Source organism: Macaca mulatta, chromosome 10 (assembly GCF_049350105.2).
Source record: "Macaca mulatta isolate MMU2019108-1 chromosome 10, T2T-MMU8v2.0, whole genome shotgun sequence".
NCBI classification, from domain to species: Eukaryota; Metazoa; Chordata; class Mammalia; order Primates; family Cercopithecidae; genus Macaca; species Macaca mulatta.
The window spans coordinates 110245055-110265474 of record NC_133415.1 but is presented as its reverse complement, the minus strand read 5'-3'; the positions used below and the strand labels follow the sequence as shown (position 1 = coordinate 110265474).

The 20420-nt window shown below is 53.4% G+C and overlaps 2 long non-coding RNA genes across 2 annotated transcripts; both read right to left on the bottom strand.

Moving 5' to 3' along the window:
• Positions 1–725: 725 nt before the first annotated feature.
• On the bottom strand, positions 726–9308 carry LOC144332198 (uncharacterized). The gene is made up of 2 exons (XR_013400062.1): positions 8498–9308; positions 726–6337 (listed from the first exon to the last, which is right to left on the bottom strand). It is a non-coding gene; the product is annotated as an uncharacterized LOC144332198 (long non-coding RNA).
• Positions 9309–11502: 2194 nt separating this feature from the next.
• Positions 11503–18700, bottom strand: LOC114670510 (uncharacterized). Its single transcript, XR_013400061.1, has 5 exons — positions 18196–18700; positions 17390–17838; positions 16919–17037; positions 12465–12560; positions 11503–12020 (listed from the first exon to the last, which is right to left on the bottom strand). It is a non-coding gene; the product is annotated as an uncharacterized LOC114670510 (long non-coding RNA).
• Positions 18701–20420: the final 1720 nt, after the last annotated feature.

Here is a 20420-nt window from a genome sequence, read left to right as displayed (position 1 = left end):
CCTCTGGATTAGCTGTTCTGGGTTCCCTTCTCGGTCCTCCTCAGAACAGTGTGTCTCCCCATGGCTTTTCACGACCCAAAATAGCCAGAGGCAGCCTATTTTTACAGGACTCTGATAGAAGCCAGGCCAGGTGGGTGCTGGAGTCGGAATCCCTAATTGTCCTTTATCATCCAGCCCTCAGCCATCAGAGCGGGAGGCTGGAGGCACTCGAGAAGCCCCAGGAATGTTCCCACTGGCGACTGTCTGGGGAGAGTCAGGGCAGCCCATGGCCGGCTATAAAAAGGACACTCGGGCAGGTGGGAGCCAGGCACAGGCAGTCAGCTGAAAGGAAGCAGAGCCCTCCAGCGCCCCAGTCTGGGCTGCTCCTCTCCCAGAGCCTACGGGGCTCATTTCCCTAAGATTTGCCTGGCAGTTGTCTGGGGGCCTTAGTCAAAGCGCATGCAAATTCAAGCTCTGTGCCCCAAGGTTAACCCTTGATAAGTACTGTCCCTGAGAGCCCTTAACACACGCCCTGGGGAGTGGGGAGCTGGTGTTCTTTCATCCCCTAGACACACATTAAGCGCCTACTGTGTGCAAGCAGTGTGTGAGGGGCTTGGTTAGCAGGGTGACCCAGACAGCCTGGGTCCGATGGGGCTTAGGCCGAATGGGGAAGATGGCAATACAGAACAATTCAATGTCTGCTGTAACTGGTGATTCTAAGTGCTAGGATGAAATTTAAATCAGGATCATGCAAGAATGTTCTTAGCTGTTTATTTATAGTAGCTCAAACTAGAAACAATCCAAATGCTCATCAACAGAGTTTGGAGAAACAAAAGGTGACGCAACAGACCATGGAATATTCTAGATGGATGAGAACACATGAGGCAGGCACCCAGCCACGGGGATGCATCCCCACACACAGTGTGAGCAAAAGAAGCCAGACCAGGAGAACATACTGCACCTCCACACCCGGACCGCCCCAGAGCAGAAGTCACCATGTGGAGTTCAGAAAGGGACTGTGGTTGCCCTCAGGAGGGGAGTGGCGACCTGTGGGCACGATGGGGCTCCTGGGATCATGTTCTAGTTCTTGATCTGGGTGCTGTTTACCCAGACGTGTTCACTTTGTGAAAATTCACTCATCTGGTTTCTTAAATGTTGTACACTTTTCTGTATGTATATTTCACAATAAAAAGTGTTTATAAAATACTGAAGCAGGGAAAGGGAGATGGAGAAGGGTGGTACAGGAATTAGGACTAAGATAAAATACACAATGCCCAGTTCAATTTGCATTTTAGATGAGCAGTGAATAATTTTTTAGTATAAGTATGTCGGAATATTGCTGGGCTGCCGGTGTTTCTAGGAGCCACTGCCCCGGGAATGTGGGCCCTATCCCAGGAATCAGGCTTCCTGAGGTTTACAAACAGCACCGTGGATACCCTGCGGAGATGCACATCCCTGGTGGGACAGCAGATGGGCTAGGCTGGGATGTAGCCCGGGATGTGAATCCAAGGGTTCCAGAAGCACGCTGGGCAGCCTGGCTCTGCACAGAGAGCTGTAACTTGGTGCCAAAGAGCAGGGAAGCACCAGCAAGCTGCCCACAAGGACATCCTGTGTTTGCTGGAAGCCAAATGGGAACACCACACAACAGAACTGGAACAGTGTCACTGGAGCCTCACGGACAATCCCACGATGTCCTTCCTGAGTGCTCAATGAATGGTGTGCAGCTCTGTTATGATGAGCAGCAGCATTTATTGAATGCCTACTGTGTGCCAGCCCTGAACTACACGATCCTAGGACTTAACACAGAGTAGCTGCTTCATAAAAAATTGATCGAAGGACCCATTTGATTCTTACAGCAACCTTCTGAGGGGTCTGTCACAGCCCCTCCACCTACCATTTGGGTGGTGGTTCTGGAACCCTCCCCTCTTTAAGCCTCCATTTCCATACCTGCAAAGCAGAGGTCATAACAGCAACCAGCTCACTAGGCAGCTGCACAGTGCTCCAGCCTCGGCCCTACTCACATTTGTGCTGGATCATTCTCCGCTATGGGGTGGAGCTGTCCCATGCCCTGTGGGGGATTTGGCCGCATTCCTGGCCTCTACCCACCAGATGCCAACAACATCCCCTCCCTGGGTTCGTTCCCTTTTCTTCACACAGGGTCTCTCTCTGTCGCTCAAGCTGGAGTGCAGTGACAATCACAGCTCACTGCAGCCTCAATCTCCTGCGCTCAAGGGATCCTCCCGCCTTAGCCTCCTGAGTAGCTGGGACTACAGAGGCACACCACCACACCCGGCTAATTTTTATTTTACTTTTCTGTAGTGACAGGTTCTCATTATATTGCCCAGGCTGGTCTCAAACTCCCGGGCTTAACTCATCCCCCAACCTTGGCCTCCCAAAATGTTGTGATCACAGGCGTCAGCCACTGCACCCAGCCCCACCCCCAGACTGACAACCAAAAATGTCTCCAGACATTGCCAAGTGTCCCCTGGAGAGCAGAATCACAGGTTGAGAGCCACTGAGTTGTTATTTAGGATTAAATGAGTTTTGTATGGGAAGCATTTAGAAGACGGTCCAGCACCTAACAATCACTGCCAAACTGAACACTCAAAACCTGCTGGGACTAGGATGTGGACACAGGTCCCGTCTCCTGGCAAAGCCTGTGCCATGCCAACGCTTCTCAAATCTGGCTGTGCCGGAGAATGACAGGGAATCTTAGAAGTGCGGATTCTGACCTGGAGGGTCAGGGTGGACCAGAAATACCACCTCGGTACAAAGTATTCATACCGCTTCCCTCCAAGGCCCCTGCTTGGAGTGGTTTGAGTCGAAGGCACTATGTCGTGCCCTGAGATGCTTAGGATCCAGGGTGGGGGATAAAAAGGACAGACAGACAGGTGTTTATCTAACTCTTTTCTTTTTGTGCGTGCTTGGAAGTTTTCATAATAAAAATGTGGGATGCGGTGGCAGGGAAGGAGAACACACCTCAAACCTTCTACATGAAAATTCAAATCGTTCAACAACGCCCTGCAGGCTGGTCATCTGTGTTTGTAAATAATGTTTTATTGGAGCCAGGGCTGGATGTAGGGAGGGCAAGCGAGGCAGCGGGGGGCAACGGCAGTGTTGTATCCTGACTTTTGATATTTTGTACATCATGGATTTTTTGTGTTCATTTGGCATGAAAATGGTATTTATGTTGATGATTCAACTTTCTGTGCCTGAGGGAAGGTCCTCACCCACCTTAAATAGCCCCTGCCCTGCTCGAAGCGCTCTAGAAGGGCTCCAGTAAGAAACCCAGGCCCTGAATAGCCACTGCTCTGGGTCAAAACCCCACTTCTGCCCCCTACTGGCTGCATGGCTTTGGGCGGCAGCCTAAGTTCTGGGGACCTCAGTTTCCCCCTGTGAAATGGGGCCAGTAACACTCAAGCCACCACCTGGCAGGGATATTGTGAGGATTAAATAATATACACAGAAGCTTCTTGCGGGTCTTAAAAATACTCATTGTGTCACCTGGGAAGCAAAGGCAAGTTCAAATCAATGCCATGAAAGTCACAAAGATGCAGGGAAAACCTGCCAGGTGCTGGGCTGGGTCATTGAAGGTGAATCCTGAAATGGGTTTGAGGAATGAGAGGATCAGGATGGACTGGGAAATCCAGGAAGATGTTCAGGCAAAGTGTTTCAGAGCGAAAGGCTTAAGGGAAGGGATTTCTGAGGCAGGCGGGACCCAGGCGATGGTGTTCAGCGAGGCAGCTGGAGAGTTCCCCAGCCCTGGCCAGTACGGAGATCCCACGTGTTTGCCAAGGAGCAGCTGACGCCCATTCTCACTATGACCTGGTGGGTCACGAAAGTCCTTGCCTGGCCTGGGTAGCAGTAGGGGACCAGTCACTCATGCCAGCAGGACCCTTCCTGCATCCACACCCCAAGCAAGCAAAGAAGGACTTCTGGAACACAATCCTCACGGCAACCCTGCACCATTTTGCAGATGGGAAGGTGAGCTTTGGAGAGTCTGGGCCAGGAGGGAAGGAGATCCGGACCAGGAGGCCTGGGCACAAGAAACCAAGTGAAAATATAGAGCAGAGGATTTGGCCATGGGCGGTGGAGAGATAAGGAGCCAGGGGTGGTCAGCCCGGGAAACTTCAGCCTCTGATGCCTAGTATTTACAACCCAAAGGACCTGCGCAGGGTCTGGAGGGCAGCAGGAAGGAGTCGGGCTATGCCAAGTCGCTCTCTGGATTGGAAAGCGGCGGATTCCTTGGTCTGGGTGATTTCACCCTAAACTACCCGAGTAGTAGTCCCAGGAGGTGTCCTTTGTAGTACAGCAAGTGAGCCAGAGCTGGTGCACGCCAGGCTGCCTTCCCTTCATGTCCAGAGTGATGAATTGCACAATTCCAGTGGGCGCTGGGTCAGCACCAACACACAGGGCTCCATAGTATGTCAGCATCATCTCTCTCGCATTTCCCAACAACCCTGTGCTATCAGTACCATTATTATCCCCTTCTGCAGACCAACACAGGGAGGCTTGGAGAGGCGGGTGGCTTGCCCGCTCAGTGGCTCACTCAAGGTCAGTGACTTGCTCAAGGTCAGTGGCTAGTACTCAGTGGAGCGAGCTTTGTGGCAGCTCTGTCGCCCTCAGAATAAGTTCTTAACCCTGGTCTCTTCCCCACTAGCATCTCCCCTGAGGACTCACTTTTAGCCAAATTTCCCCCAAAAGACACGAAACATTCTTTTGTACCCTCTGGTTTCTCCTGCCTGTGTGAACTGGAGGCTGTGCCTAGGAAGTCCCTGGGACTTAGTTCCCAGGACACACACCAGAGCGTTCCACCAGCTTCCCCCGTTTCAGCCTGACAGCTTTCTTTTTTTTTTTTTTTTTTGGGACGGAGTCTTACTCTGTCGCCCAGGCTGCAGTACATGGCGCGACCTCCACTCACTGCAACCTCTGCCTCCTGGATTCCAGCGATTCTCCTGCCGCAGCCTCCCGAGTAGCTGGGATTACAGGCACCTGTCACCACGCCCAGCTAATCTTTTGTATTTTTAGTAGAGATGGGGTTTCACTATGTTGGCCAGGCTGCTGTTGAATTCCTGACCTCATAATCCACCCGCCTCAGCCTCCCAAACTGCTGGGATTATAAATGTGAGCCACCACGCCTGGCTGAGCCTGACGGTTTTCTACACACCCGGAGGGGAGGCACAACCTCCAGGAAATCAGGCCGCTGCATCGTTCAATGTTTGTGACGAGGTCTAATTTCATCAAGGAAATTGGTCAAGACAGATTGCAGGATGTCAGAAAAGTTTCCTCAAAGATCATGTAGCAAGGGAGGTAGCGATGGCGGCGCCACACCCGCCAGAGACAGGGCCTGCAGGAAGGCGGCCGGCAGAGCCAGAGGACCCGGAGTGCAGGAAAATGTTAACATTGTGCTGTCGATGGTCACGGGGAGTTGGCACACAGCCCCGCCATGCTACACTCAGCTGAGACAGGGATGTGCACTTCGCTCGAAGGACAGGTGGAATAATAATAATAGCAATTTATGGTGCCTGTATTAGCTTCCCATGTCTACTGTAAGAAATCACCACCAAGTGGGTTGCATGAAACCTATTATCTCACAGTTCTGGAGGCCAGAAGTCCACAAGGAAGGTGTAGACAGAGTCACACTCCCTCCAGAGCTCTAGGGGAGGATCCTTCCTGGGCTCTTCCAGCTTCTGGGGACTCCAGGTGTCCCAGGCTTGTGACCCCATTGCTCCAATCTCTGCCTGTGACTTCAGTAGGCTGCTCCTGTGTGTGTCTCCTCTTCTCTTCTCTCCTAAGGACACTTGTCATTTGGTCTTGGCGCCCACATTAATCCAGGGGAATTTCATCTTGAGATCCTAAATTATATCTGCAAAGACACTTTTCCCAAATACAGTCACATTCGCAGGTTCCAGGGGACCATAGCCAATCCCCATCAGCCTCCCTCAGAGTGAACCACAGGGGTCCCTTTGGCATGGGACCTCCACGACTCTGAGATTGAGTGAGACAGATTGCAGGATAGTGCGATGTTACCATCTTACCACATATGATGGCTGAGATACAGACACACATCCCATAAGAAATAAGCAGTATCGTTGACATTTCCAGAATTTCTTAAAAGTAAAAACAAGGCCATGTGGGTATTATGTACCCTCTACTGATACGATGTGACAGAAACCCATCATCCTGGTCTAACCATGATGAAAACATCAGATTGGAGGGCATTTCGCAAAACATCTGAGGTGTACTCCCCGAAACGGTCAAGTTCATCAAAAGCAAGGAATGGTAAGAAACTCTCACAGACCAGAGCAGCCTAAGAAGACGTGATGACTGAATGGTATGTGGTGCCCTGGATGGGATCCTGGAACAGAAAGAGGACATTAGGGAGAAACTGGTCAACTCCAGATAAAGTCTGGAATTTAGTGAATCGTAATGTAGCAATGTTGATTTCTTAGTCTGGACAAATGTACCCTGGTCATCGAGGAGGATGATAACATTATGGGAAATTCAAGGGAAGTGAGGCATAAACGAGGATTCTCTTTACTGCCTTTCGACTCCTCTTCAAAGTTCAAGGTCACCCCTTGAACTGCTCAAGGAGCCCCAGGGCGCTCAGAGATACCGAAGTATAGAAAGCAAAAAATGGAAACTTCCTTTCCAGTCTTTCTTCCCCAAATCCCACTTCTTTGTAAATAAACTGTGGTGTGTGTTTTTCCTCACCTTTGGGGAGCTCTTTGGAAAGCTTCTTCCAGTGTCAGAAGGTGTGTCCTTTGGAAGGAGTCCCAGATTGAGGGGTCTCTGGAAAGATCCCAACTTGGCTATATTTCAAGTAACAGAGAATCCACAGGGTCCGAGCTCCCATGGGCACAGGCCCTCTGCCTCCTCACACTACCCCGTCGAGCAGGAACTGTCAGTAGCCCTGCTTCCAAGAGGAGAAAGCCAAGGTCCTGAGTCCCAGCCAGAGCAGAGCCAGGATTCGGGCCAGGACTCATCCCCTTCCACTGGGTAAAAACCCTTTCTCTTCCTCTCCCTCTCTTCCATCACAAAAGTCATGTACAGTCAGTCCTCACTTACCATCTTTGACAGGTTCTTGGAAACTTGGACTTTAAGTGAAAGCCTGGACTCAAGGCCATCTGGGTCTCAGGCCTCAGCCAGGCACTTAATTGGTGTCCTCCTCTTTCCGGACCAGGAAGTTGTTTTAAAAAGCTCCCTTAGAACCCAGCCCTGGGAACCCTGGCACAGTCCGTCCCTCCCGTCCCCAGGGAGGCCAGGAGGGGATGTATGCCAAGGTCCAGGCCAGATCCTGGCACTAACCACGTGTGGTCCCCACCGAGGCATCCCTGTGGATGGTCATCCCCCATCCCAAGCACTTTGGGGACTTATGCTGTCTAGGGAGGGGAGGAGGATGTGGGCACAGCACACCCTGTCTTCTCCCTGCCTCCTCAGAAGGAACCTCTGCCCTTTGTGGACTAGGAGGTTCCGGGCTCTGCAGCCTGGGTTCAGGACTGACTCTGAACCAGAATGGATGAACTGCCCCCAGCAGGCCACAACAAGGGGCGTCGCTTGGGAGAAAACAGACATTACCAAATTGTTGGTAAGAAACCCGTGGTGGGGCCACCGAGGGCCAGGACCGGCTGTGTAATTTGCAGGGCCCAGTGCAAAATGAAAAAGAAAGGTCCCTGTTCAAAGGGAGCCTTAAACCAATAGCGACCAGTAGGGCATTAAACCAGCCATGAGGTCCTTTGGCACGTGGGGTCCTTCTGGAGTGCAGGTGTCTATATGACCACCCAAGTCACACGCCCACAAAGCCGGCCTCATTCAGGCATCGCTTGGCTTTCAGACAGTGCAACCCAGAGATGGCTTTCAACAGATGCCTTCACCTCAGGCCTGGCTTCTCCAGCCTCCCCCGCGGTTCCCCTTTGGTCAAAGTGCAAATCAATCAAGAGGTCAGAGTGACCCACCCCATTGTCAAGAAGGACAGTGGGAGGAGCTCTGGGAAAAGTCAGATTGTCACCAGGCAGCTACAGGAGATAAGCTAGGCACTGGCCTGCGGCCAGCACGCTTGTCAGCCATTCCCCATGGTACTTCTCTGCATCTCGCAGTCCCAGAAGAGAATCAGCTCCCAGCCAGGCAACGTCCACTCTGTTCTGGGCAGCAGCTGGGCACGTTGTGCCTTCTACACGCCCATTAACCACGCTGTAGGATGGAACCCAGCACTGGAAGGACACTGCTGTTCTGGGGACATTCCCAGGACAACCCTGCGACGCCTCCGACCAATGGCGGCCAGGACAGGCCCCTGCCCGCAGACTCAGGGATGTGCGCTGGGGAAGGCTCCTGCCCGATTACTCCTGGGGACCCATGGGACGCCTTCAGATGGGGCACATAGGGGAGGGGGAGGTGGCAGGATCCCCTCAGCACAAAGCAAAGGGACCCTGGCGACAGCAGGGAGGCAGTCAGGGGCTGGTGGTGGGGAGGTGGGTGGCAAGAGAAGCGAGGGAACCTAGAGTGGGGGTTAACTCCTCACCTCACACCGGAGCCAGCCTAGACAGCTGCGGACGAGGACCAGGCCCCCATCACAGGGCGCCCAGACTGCAGAGCGATTACAGGGGGGCCGCACCCCCCGTGAAGTACACCCATGCCATGCAGAAGTTCTCCTCACAGCCACGGTGCCAGGCAGCGCCCACCCGATGCTGCTCCACAGGCGGAACAGCCGCTGACCCACAGCAACGGCAGGGTCTGAACCCAGGTTCACGTCCGGCTCAGGTTCGTCTGTCTGAAACGACGGCTTTGGGTTCCTCCTGGCCAGGCCAGCAAGGTTTCGTGTGTCTCCTCTTACCTCAGTGCCAGGAGGGCAGGAGCCCAGGAGAAGTGCCCGGGGTAAAAAGGACACCCCAGTGAGGGCAGGAGGCATCACTTGACTGTTTTTCTAAGCCAGATGAAACTTGATTTCCCACAGGGAATTGCCAGGCAGCCCCACAGGCCCTGAGCTCAGAGTGCCGCCTTGCTCTGAGGCTCTGCTGTCCCGGCCTCGAAATCCTCCATCGTTTTGAACCAGAGGCTCCGCATTTTCATTCTGCCCTGGGCCTTACAAATCACACAGCCAGGCCTGCCCCACCGCCCCCAGGTAATGTAGAGAGTCACGGTCCTGCCCCAGGTGGGACACTGCAGGTGCTGGCTGGTCTTCAGTTCACACTGTCCACCTTGAAGTGCTCATTGTCAGAGGCTGGTGATCCCCCGACAGGGCGGATCTGCAGCCTCTGGCTGAGCTGAGGCTGGAGAACTTGGCGGTACCCGGAGTCCCTGACACTGGGGGAAGCCAGTGCCCCTGGGAGACATTGCCCCCAGGAAACAGTCTCCGCAGTCATAGACCCCTCCCCTTCCCAGTCTTGGGAAGGCTCCTTCTTCCCCTGAGACCATTGCATTTCTGTTGCCCCTCCCTCTATTCAGCCACCTCAGGGAGGGGCTACTAGTTCCCCCTCCCCGCTCACCCCCATCCCCCGCCCACAGCCCCACTGGCTTCATAATCCCCTCAGTCGCCTCTGGCCCCTGGATGGTGTGGGATGGGGAGGTGCTTACACCACTCCACTTTCTCGCCATATTGGGGAAGACAACTGTTGTTTCTGCCACCCCACCCCAGGTGTGCATCACCACGCTTTCTGGAAACAGCACTCAGGATTTTCTGAGAGGACCCCCCCACCACCACCACAACTTGAATTCCAGCAGTCTGGGCAGGGAAAACCCCACTCTCAAAGTCCAAGGTAGACATGTGACTCAGTCCTGGCCAATCCGATTATTTCATCCCGCAGGCCTCAGTGATTGGCTTAGGGATGGGAACATGACTCACATCAGTCCAACAGGAGTTACTTCTGTGCCCCTATTGGGAAGAAAGAATCTGACTTTCTACTGGAAGGGGAGGTGGGAGGAGGTAAGCCCTGGGCTGAATCTGACCGAAAAAGATGGGAGAGTAAGCGATGGAGAAAAATCAAGTCCTGATGACAGCCTTTGAGCCCCTGGATCCATCTGTGCCTGAAGCCAGCCAGCACCTAGACCATTTCAGTTACACACAAATCGTTTTTCTTAAGTCAGTGGAGTCTGGTTTTGTGTCACTCAAGACAGAAAGCGCCCTTAGCAGTGCGCTATCTCCCTCTCTTGCAAAGGTTACAGCCACACAGGAGCTGAATCCACACTTGATTGCCAAACACAGTGCCCAAGACTTGGAGAAATTCCCAAAGCCGGCTGAGGGGAGGCTTTGGAAAGGGGCCCATGCCTCTTGCTAACTTTTCTTTCTGAGGCACTGTGGCTGGGAATCCTTCCAGAGAGAACCCTTGTCTTCCTTCACAGCACAGAAAGGCCCCCATCCCTTGTGGGAGGCAGAATTCTAAGATGGCCCAGAATCCCGGCCCCTGCTGTAGTATAACCCCCTTCCCTGAAATGTGGGCAGGACTGTAGACATGGTGGTGTATCATGCCTTGAGAAAATTACTACTTAGTTGACTTGGAGTTCCTAAAAAGGGAGGTGGTTCTGGGTGGGCCTGGCTTAAGCAGGTGAGTTCTTAAAAGGAACTGAACCTTTCTTGAAGTCAGAGATTGGAAGTGTGAAAGGGTCCCAGGAGGGATCATGTGATAAGGACCTGTGAGTGGTCTCTAGAAACTGACAGCAGTCCCAGCCAACAGCTGGACAAACCACAGGGACCTCAGTCCTATAGCTGCAGGGAAATGAACCCTGCCATCAACCAGAGGGAGCTCGAAAGTGAGTTCTTCCCACTCGAGCCTCCAAATGAGAATGCAGCCCAGCCACCACCTTGACTGCAGCCTTGTCTGACCCTGGGCAGTGGACCCAGCTATAACGTGCCAGACTCGTGACTCATTAAAACAGATAATGAATGGGTGTTGTCGAAGCCACTAAGTTTGTGATAATTTGTTACATATCATAGAAATCAATATAACTCTTACCACCAGAACCTAGGAGAGCCTGTCGGCCGGGATCAGAGGACAGAACAGTCCACTAAACAGCACGGTGCAGTGGTGAGCTCTCGGCTCCTGCAGGCGGGCTTCCTGGGCTCCCATTCCAATCTGACTGCTTGCTAGCCTTGGTTTCCTCATTTGCAAAATGGGATCTGAAAGAGCACTTCCTTCATGGGGTGGTCATCATGGTTCCCATGGAGCACTTAGGACAATGCCTGGCACATGGCAAACACCTAGTCACTGTTATTTGTCGTTGTTGACGTTGTTGTCATGGTTCTAGCAAGAATGTTTTGGTGCTCAGGGTCGAGTATGCCACACGCCTGGGTTGGAGGTTTCGCTCCTCCACTCACTAGCTGTGACCACGGGCATCCCTTTCGCCACAGTGAGCCTTGGTTTCCTCCCTGGAAAATGGGACAATAAAGGGACGCAGTCCCAGAGAACTTGCTGAGTGGAGTCCTGAGCCACTGCATCATGTGCTGAGCTCACTGCCAACTAGGTCAGTCACTGAACCGAACTGGGTCTATTGCCCACATGCAGCAAAAAGCCAAACACCAAGGCACTGAGATTTTGCAGCGAGAAAGGTTTATTGTGAGTCCGATGGCAAGGAGACAGGAGGAAACACTCAAATCTGTCTCCCAACTGAGGGCTAGGTCAGGTTTTATAAGCGTAGGATAATGAGGTGTGATCTGATTGGCTGTTCCCATGAGGTGATGCCAGGAGGTGTTATCTGATTGGATCCTGCCCTGGGGTGACGCCAGGGCTCAATCTGATTGGATCCTGGATCCTGCCACGCAATGTCCACTTCTTAATTCAGTCCCCGCATCCTGGCTCAAGCACTTAGGTTCCGTCCCTGGATGCATGCTTGGTTATCTGGGCACGCCCAGGTTATGCGACCTTCAACCTGGGGGTTCACGGCAACTGAAAACAACTCATAACTTTGTTACATAAAAGTTGAACCAGATTGGTCTGGTGCAGTTACAGAGTTACAATCCCAGGATTCAATCTAGGACTTCCGGTTCAAGGGGCTACCCCCTCCCTGGAACGTGGCTGGCTGCAATGCAAAGCACCCAGGAAGCCTCAGTTCTGTAGAGAATCACAACGAGAGATGAGAAATGACTTTCCACAAGAAATACTGAACTTCATCCCCATGGAGCATCTGCAGGGAACATGCAGGGACAGAAAGTTCCCATCTGGAAGCTTCATACATTTTTTCCTTTCTAAAATAAAGGGCAAACTCCGCAAACCCATCCACTCTTCCCAGTTGACAAAACACCTTCACCTGCCTTGACCTTAGCCTCGATGACAGCCTCCCACTGTGACCCTGGCTGAGTTGGAAACCGGGGCCCTGAGAGAGAGTCCCTCACCCAGGTCGCACACATAAAAAGTGGCAAGGCTGGGATTTGAACCTAGGTCTCCCAGACTCCACAGACCATGCTCATGGCCCCTCTTCGAGCCATGTTCCCTATATTCTAGTGAGGAAAGAAAGTCAATCAAGAGTAAGAAAGGGCTGGGCGCAGTGGCTCTCACCAGTAATCTCAGCACTTTGGGAGACCAAGGCAGGAGGATCACACGAGACCAGGAGTTCAGGACCAGCTTGGGCAACACAGCGAGACCCTCCCATCTCTATGAGAAAAAAAAAAGAGTCAAGTATGTCAGATGGGGATGCAAATGATGGGGAGAAGTCAAGTGTTCATGGGGGACAATTAAGTTTATAATTGGTGGGAGGGGTGGTCAGTGTACACCTCACTGGAAAGAGAACATGAGAACAAAGACCTAGGAGGTGAGGGTGCGAGCCATGCAGCCACAGGAAGAGCCTTCCAGGCAGTGCAAAGGCCCTGGGGCTGCAATGTGCCTGGCATGCCTGGGGAGCACCAACGAGGTGGCCAACATGTCCTGCCTGGCTTGCCTCTGCCCCAGAAACCGTCAGCGTCACACCCTGCTATCATCTCGTCATCTGCATTATATTCCCAGGGCTTCTTAAATCCCTAAGAGAGTTTGGATTGGCTCAGGTCATCTGTTGGTGCCAATGATTGGATACCCCTAGGTCAGATGCCCACTCATGGTTCAATATCTGCACCATAGGGGCAGGATTAAGTCTCCACACACATGGCCACCCTGAGTGAGCTGCCCCTTCTGCAATGGCTGTGGACGTGGTGGCAGTGACTGAGATGTCCAGTGGTCCAACTGGCTGGTTTATTTTCTGTATCAGATGCTGCGGCCTCTCTCAAATAGCTGTGCCACGATCAGGAATATCCCTTGACCCCAGGGCACTGAACCAAACCTTCCCCTCCAGCCAGACCCATCCCTCCACCAGCGGATGTTAGTGACCAGCTATTGTGAGCCACACCCTGTCATAGGTGCTGGGGGCGACATGGCAGGCAAGACGGGCAAGGTCCCTATATCCTAGCAACAGAGACATAATTGACAAATAACTGCAGAAATAATTATTTAAATAGATTCTGATGTGTGCAATGATGGGAAAGCATTGGAACTATGAGAACTTATAACAGGGGGCAAGCCCAAGCTTCAGGGTCAGGGGGAAGAGCAATCACGGAAGGCTTCTTGGAGAAAGTGACAATGAAGCTGAGGACTGAATGGTGGATCCAAGTCAGCCAGAGAGGAATAGGGGAAGAAAACAGGATTCCCAGAAAAAGGAAAGAATGCATTCAAAGGCCACCAAGTTTGAAAGGAGCTCAACATGTTTGAGACAACCCAAGAAAGCCTGTGTGTGGCCAAGGTGTCATGGGGGATGGGTGTGAGGTAGTAGCACAAGGCCAGGCTGGAGGGTAATGGCGGTTGAAAGAACACTGCTCCTTGTCATCTGATTTACAAAGCCCATTCAAGTCGGGGCCCAGCGGCTGGTGGGCTGAGAGAACAAATTTGAATGTCAAATTGCTGTCCTGCCCATTGTATGCACACACAATCTCTTTGGCTACCAGAGGTTCCAAGGGCCCTGCCAACGGTGAGGAGATCCAGGAGGCAAGCACAGCCCTGCAAGACCCTGCTCTGAGGAGGAGGAGGCTCATCAGAATCAATGGCAAGAGCCACTCACACCTGTCCTTTTGGGAGGCACTGATCTACTTCTATGTAACAGCCATCAGAGCGCCACTGGGTCCCACACACGACCCAGCTTTAGTCAGGGGTGCTCATGCAAGCTGCACCCCCACATGCCCTGGGGAGCTCTTACCACCTCAAAATCCCCAGGTGCTTCTGACAGGTGCCTGGGGGGGCCCCGGACTCTGACCTCTTGCCTATTCTCTGTGCACCCTCCCTCCTCAGTGTCACATCCAGGACAGTGGCTAAGACAATGACTCCCAATTTCGATTTCCAGCCTGGACCACCTGCTGACCTCCAGCTCAGGGCCCACCATTTTCTCAGGAGTGCCAGGCGGGCTCATCATCACATCTTAATCTTTTTTTTTTTTTTTTTTTTGAGACGGAGTCTCCCTCTGTCGCCCAGGCTGGAGTGCAATGGCTGGATCTCAGCTCACTACAAGCTCCGCCTCCCGGGTTTACGCCATTCTCCTGCCTCAGCCTCCCGAGTAGCTGGGACTACAGGCACCTGCCACCTCGCCCGGCTAGTTTTTTGTATTTTTTTAGTAGAGACGGGGTTTCACCGTGTTAGCCAGGATGGTCTTGATCTCCTGACCTCGTGATCCGCCCGTCTCGGCCTCCATCACATCTTAATCTTACCACATCTGCACCATGTGCAACAGTGTCCCCCAGAATTCATGTTCATCCAGAACCTCAGAATGTGACCTTCTCTGGAAATAGGGGCTTTGCAGATGGAATTAGTTCAGATGAGGTCATATAGGATTAGGTTGGGCACTAAATCCAATGACTGGTATCTTTGTAGGAGAAAGAAGAGACTCCGAGACGCAGGGAGAAGGCCGTGTGAAGGCGGCGGCAGGGATTGAGTGACGCGGCCACAGGCCAAGGAGCTCCAAGGACCTCTGGTGCCCACAGAAGCTGGAAGAGAGGCTGGGATGGATTCTCCCTCAGAGCCTCCAGAAGGAAACAGCCCTGCCCACACCTTGATTTGGGATTTAAATTTCTGCTGCTTTAAGCCGCCCCGTTTTCAGGAATTAGCTAGCAGTCTTGCAGACGAATGCAACGTCGAAAGCAGGACTCAGAATTTGCTCCCTCATACCTGCTCTTCCCCCATCTCCCATCTCCACAGTGGGCCCTCCGTGCCCCTCACTGCTCAGGCTGAAATCTTTGCAGCCTGCCTGCCTTCCTCCCTCCCTCCCTCCCTTCCCTTCTATCTGTTTTTCTTTCTCTCTCTCTCTCTCTTCTTTATTGGAAGGATCTCACTCTGTCACCCAGCCTGGAGGGCAGTGGCATGATCACGGCTCACTACAGTCTCCACCTCCTGGGCTCAAGTGAAAGCAACAAAGGGCTGGAGGGGGTGGGGCAGGGGAGCCTTGGGCATCTGCTGGCCTGGAAAAGGGCAGGACAGGAACCTGGAGGCTGGAGACGCAGTTGCCCAGGTTCTCTTCCAGTCACACTCATTCTCCTCCTACCCCCCTGGAGTTTTTGGTTCTCCAACCTCTCTGCCAGTCCGATGACCCCGTGTCATCACATGTCACCAACTCCTACCTGACAATCAGCCACTCACCCAAAATCACACTTTTTTTTTAGACAGAGTCTCACTCTGTTGCCCAGGCTGGAGTGCAGTGGTGAGATCTCGGTTCAGTGCGAACTCTGCTTCCTGGATTCAAGCGATTTTCCTGCCTCAGCCTGGGATTATAGGCACGCACCACCAAGCCCGGCTAATTTTTGTATTTTTAGTAGAGACGGGATTTCACCATGTTGGCCAGGCTAGTCTCAAACTCCTGACCTCAAGTGATCCACCCGCCTCGGCCTCCTAAAGTGCTGGGATTACAGGCATGAGCCACCGTGACTGACTTTTTTTTTTTTTAAAGATGGAGTCTTGCTCTGTGGCCCAGGCTGGAGTGCAATGGTGCCATCACAGCTCACTGCAGCCTCGACCTTCTGGACTCAAGTGTTCCTCCCACCTCAGCCTCCTGAGTAGCTGGGACTGTAGGTGCAGACTACTATGCCTGCCTAATTTTTTCTTTCTTTGTAGAAACGGGGTCTCACTATGTTGCCCAGGCTGCTCTCAAACTCCTGGGTTCAAGCATTTCTCCCACTTCGGCCTCCCAAAGTGCTGGGATTATAGGCATGACCCACTGCACCCAGCTACTTTATTTTTTAAGTTTTTTTGTAGAGATTGGGTCTCACTGTGTTGCCCAGGCCGGACAGTCATTTTAACTCCATCAAGTGTCCCGCCTTCCGCATAAATTCCTTTGTCAAAGTCAGAATCAAGCCCTGCATCTAGTCACTTCTCACAGCCTCCTGCCCCCATCATGTGAAGCCACTGACGTCTCTCTCCTCCTCACTTCCTCCCTTTTTCTGCCCTTACACCCTAGTCTTTATTTATTTATCGACACATACTTTCACTCCTTTTGCCCAGGCTAGAGTGCAATGGCATGATCTCTGCTCACTGCAACCTCCGCCTCCCAGGTTCAAGCAATTCTCCTGCCTCAGCCTCTCGAGTAACTGGGATTACAGGCACACACCACCATGCCCGGCCCCACCCTAGTCTTTAAAACACAAGGCAGAGCAATCTTATGGGCCCCCTTGTCCCCCGTCTCACTCAGTCAAGTCCAAAGCCCTCACAGTGCGGCACAGGCCCATCCTGACCTGACCATCCCTCCCCACGACAGCCCCTCCAGCCTCACCCCGCCACCCTCCCTCTTGTTCACTGCCTCCGGTCGCACTGGCCGCCCTGCTGCCGCCCCTGCCTCAAGGCCTTTGCACTGGTTGTTCCCTCTGTTTGGCACATCCTGCGCCCAGGTCCTGGCTCATTCTCTCCATTCAGATCTCTGCTCAAATGCCACCTCCCCGGAGGCCTTCTCTGACTGCCCTGCCTAAGGCAGGCTCCTGTCCCATCCTCCTCCTTCCCTTTATCCGCTTTACCTGTCTCTGGCGTCCTTCCAGTTGGCCCAGCATGGACAGCACATGCGTGTGGGTTTATCTCCAGCGTGGCTGTGCAGCTGGTCCAGAACTTGGCCTCAGAAGGCTTCAATAAACATTGGCTGAACAAATGAAAGAGTCGGTGAATGAATGATTGAGTGAACGAGTAGGCAGATGAAGCCCCATCCTGTGGACTCAGCCAACCCTAATGGCTCATGAGTGTTGCCAGCTGCAGCTCTTGTGAGGGGCAGATAAGAATGTGGTTCCCAAAGTTCCGGTTCCTCTTGAGCCGTGGAAGGGCTCCCCTGTGACCTCTGCAGCGGGGACAGCAGTGTCCCCTCTCACAGCCCCGCAAAGACAAGGCTCGTGGGCCTCCTTCTAAGGGGCAGCGGGACTCAGGGCGCCTGGGGAGGTCAGGCCTGCGTCCCAACACCAGCACTGTCCCCACGGGCTGTGCGGCCCCAGGCTGGTTACCTGACCTCTCTGTGCCTTGGTGTTCTTATCTACAAGATGAGTACAGGGAGGACTGACATGGCTGCAAGGCTGTTGTGAGAACTGAAGGCATTCATACGCAGCAGACTGAGGATGGTCCCCCGTGAGTGCTCAGTAAGCAAGAGCAAGTGTCACCGCATGGCCCCATGGAGAAGGCTGGTCTTCCATCATCTCCTTCTCCTTCTTGGGACAAGGTGGGGCATGTGATTGTCCCCATCTGGAGCTTGGCCAAGCCAGAGCAGGGGCTGTGACAGAGTCCTCAGCATGGTGACATCCCGGAGTTTTGACTACGGGGTGCAGTGGCCACAAGTGCACTGCTCTGCCATGTGGATGTTTCACCTTCGGGGTCTGCCTGGGACGAGCTGCCATCCGCCTTCCTTTGCGGCTCAGGCAGTCAGACCTGAATTGTCTCCATCTCATCGCCAGCTTTGCTGAGGAGGAAAGAGAAAGAAACGGAATGCCAAGGCCCCCAGTCAGGAGGCCAAAGATACACAGCCCTCTGGGAGCGGGGGAGGCAGAGGTCCAGAGGTGAGGAGGGCTGCCCTGGGGGACTCCTTCGGGGGGCTCCAGGGATGGCTAGCTGTGGGTGCTGGGCCCATCCCTGGGCTTGTGTCCCCACAGGGACTGCACCTTCCCCGTGAGGGGACGTGACCAAGGGGCTGCAATCTCACACCTCCCGGCCGGGGCTCAACAGAGCAAGACGGCCATGTGTATTTCTCACAGAACGTGAAATGTGCAAACACAGTGCCATCTGTGGCCTGCACGCTTTCCAGGCCCCTCCAAGTTACCTCCTCCGTCCTTTCTCAGGCCGAGTCCACCCTAGAAACCCAGTGTGTCGGCGGCAGTTTGCCCCAGATGGTCCCTGCTGCTCCCAGCACCTCAGTTCACCCGGCCATGGCCCAGCCACCAGTGCACCTCATCACCTGCCTAGAACCAAGATGCTGAGACCTCGAAGGCCGTGCTCAGCACCCTCAGAGCAAAATACTCGCAACTAATGTGCCAGCAAATTTCCCAAAGCCAAGTAAAACTTAGGAGCCAGCAACCCTCCAGTGACTCCCGAGCAAGGGGTTCGATGATGTGGTTTTGCTCTCCCTCCTCTCAGGCCACTCCGGGCAGGCAGTTTGTCACCGGGAGAGATGACTGCCCCCCCAGTGGAGCAGGGCTGGTGACCACACTGGCAGCCAGATGTCGGCCCAGTGTCGTAAATGATGCAGGACGGCTTATCGGTCACAGGAAGCTGGAGAGCCAAGCTGCAGCCACACAGAGTGAAGAAATGGGCCTGTGGGAGAGGAAGCTGCCCGGCCTCAGTTATGCAAAATATATGGGGGTGCGGGGCGGTGGGGCCCTCTTCCTTTATTATGTAATTATCTCTGCATCCCTGCTGGAGGGAGGCTTGCACCTCAGCTGCACTTCCGAGTCACCTGGGGTGTAAAATGCCACCCTAGAGATTCTGGCACAGTTGGTCTGGAGCATGACCTGGGCAGGAGGATTTTTTAAGCCCTCTGGATGATTCTATGGGCAGCCAAGGTTATAAACACAGGCTCCAGGTTTAGAACACAGGCTCAGGTTCAGGAGCAGAGCTTTAGCCTACAGGTCCTGAAGGACCCCACCCAACTGTGAGGATCACAGAGACTAAGGTGCAAATAGTGCCCTGGACTTGTGCAGTTTACAACCTGTGCAACTGGACACAGCAGACCTGATGGGGGGTAGGGGAGAAACTAAGCATCCAAACCACTTTGTTGGTGAAGAATGACATGGAGGTGCAGGTTCAGGCCCCAGTGCTGTTACCTGTTCAGGGAATTTGTAATCAGTGCCTCCTGTGTACGGGCATTATGTACCCCACTCGAGTCATGCAGATGATATTTATGGGAGGGAGACAGAGAGAAAACAAATAATCCAGCACACGAATATATAATGACACATTTAGTAAGAACAGGTGGCAGGAAAGAGCAAGGGAAGTGTGGTGGGCAGAATAATGCCCTCACCCCAGTCTCAGAACCTGTAACTACTCTAGGCTGCTCGGTGAGGGGGAATTCGGGCAGCAGATGGAACAGAGGTTGCAAAACAACTGACCTGGAAATGGGGAGATCATCCTGGACCATTGGAGTGCGCCCAGTGTCCTCACAGGAGCCCTTCAGAGTGCAAGAGGGAACGGGAAGAGGGGTGGCAGAGGGAAGACTCACCCTGAGGCTGCTGCCTTGGAGAGGCAGGAACCAAGGACCTGAATCCTGCCAGACACTCCAATGAGCAGGAAACAGGTGCTCCCCAGAACTTCCAGAAGGGGGTGCAGTCTGCTGACACCTTGACTTGGGCTCACTGAGAACCCGGACAGAGGGTCAGTGGAGCCCACCCAGACGCCTGACTCAAGGAGCCGGTGAGCTAATCAAAAGGTGCTTCAGGCCATGGCACTGGGGGTCACGTGTGATACCAGCAAACAGAAAACCTACAGGCAAAGCCTCAAGCGAGAGTATGGTCTAGTTTGGGGGTCAGAGAAACCTTCCTGAAGAAATGGTATTTGGGGTAAGACCATGAGGAAGAAGAGAAATGAACTTGGCAAAGCAGGGAGGCAGAGAGAACAAAGTGGGCCAGGGCCCTGGGGCAGGAGGAAAGCCACTCCGAGCAAGGGAGGCAGAGAAGTCCAGTGTGAAGAGCCATTGCACTCTACCAGCCTCAGCTTCCTCGTGTGTGAAAAGGGAATATAGCAGCATACCCTCACTGGGAGAATGAAGTGGGCTGGGAAGTCGCACAGCAAAGTAGCTACAGTTCCACAGTCAGGGTTCAAACCCTCGGTCTTCTGGTTACTGCATGGGTGGCCTTGGACAGGCTGTTTTCCCTATCCGAGCCTCCACTTCCCAGGAGCCCGCTGTGAGTCTTAGGTAAGACTGTATCCACAGCATCCTCAATAAACGTGGACTGTTGTTTTTGTTAGGGGAATAGAGCCCAGAGGCAGCAAGTGACCTGGTGGCTGAGCCAGGTGAAAAATAAGTCTCCTGTCTCCAGCCTCGACTGTGCA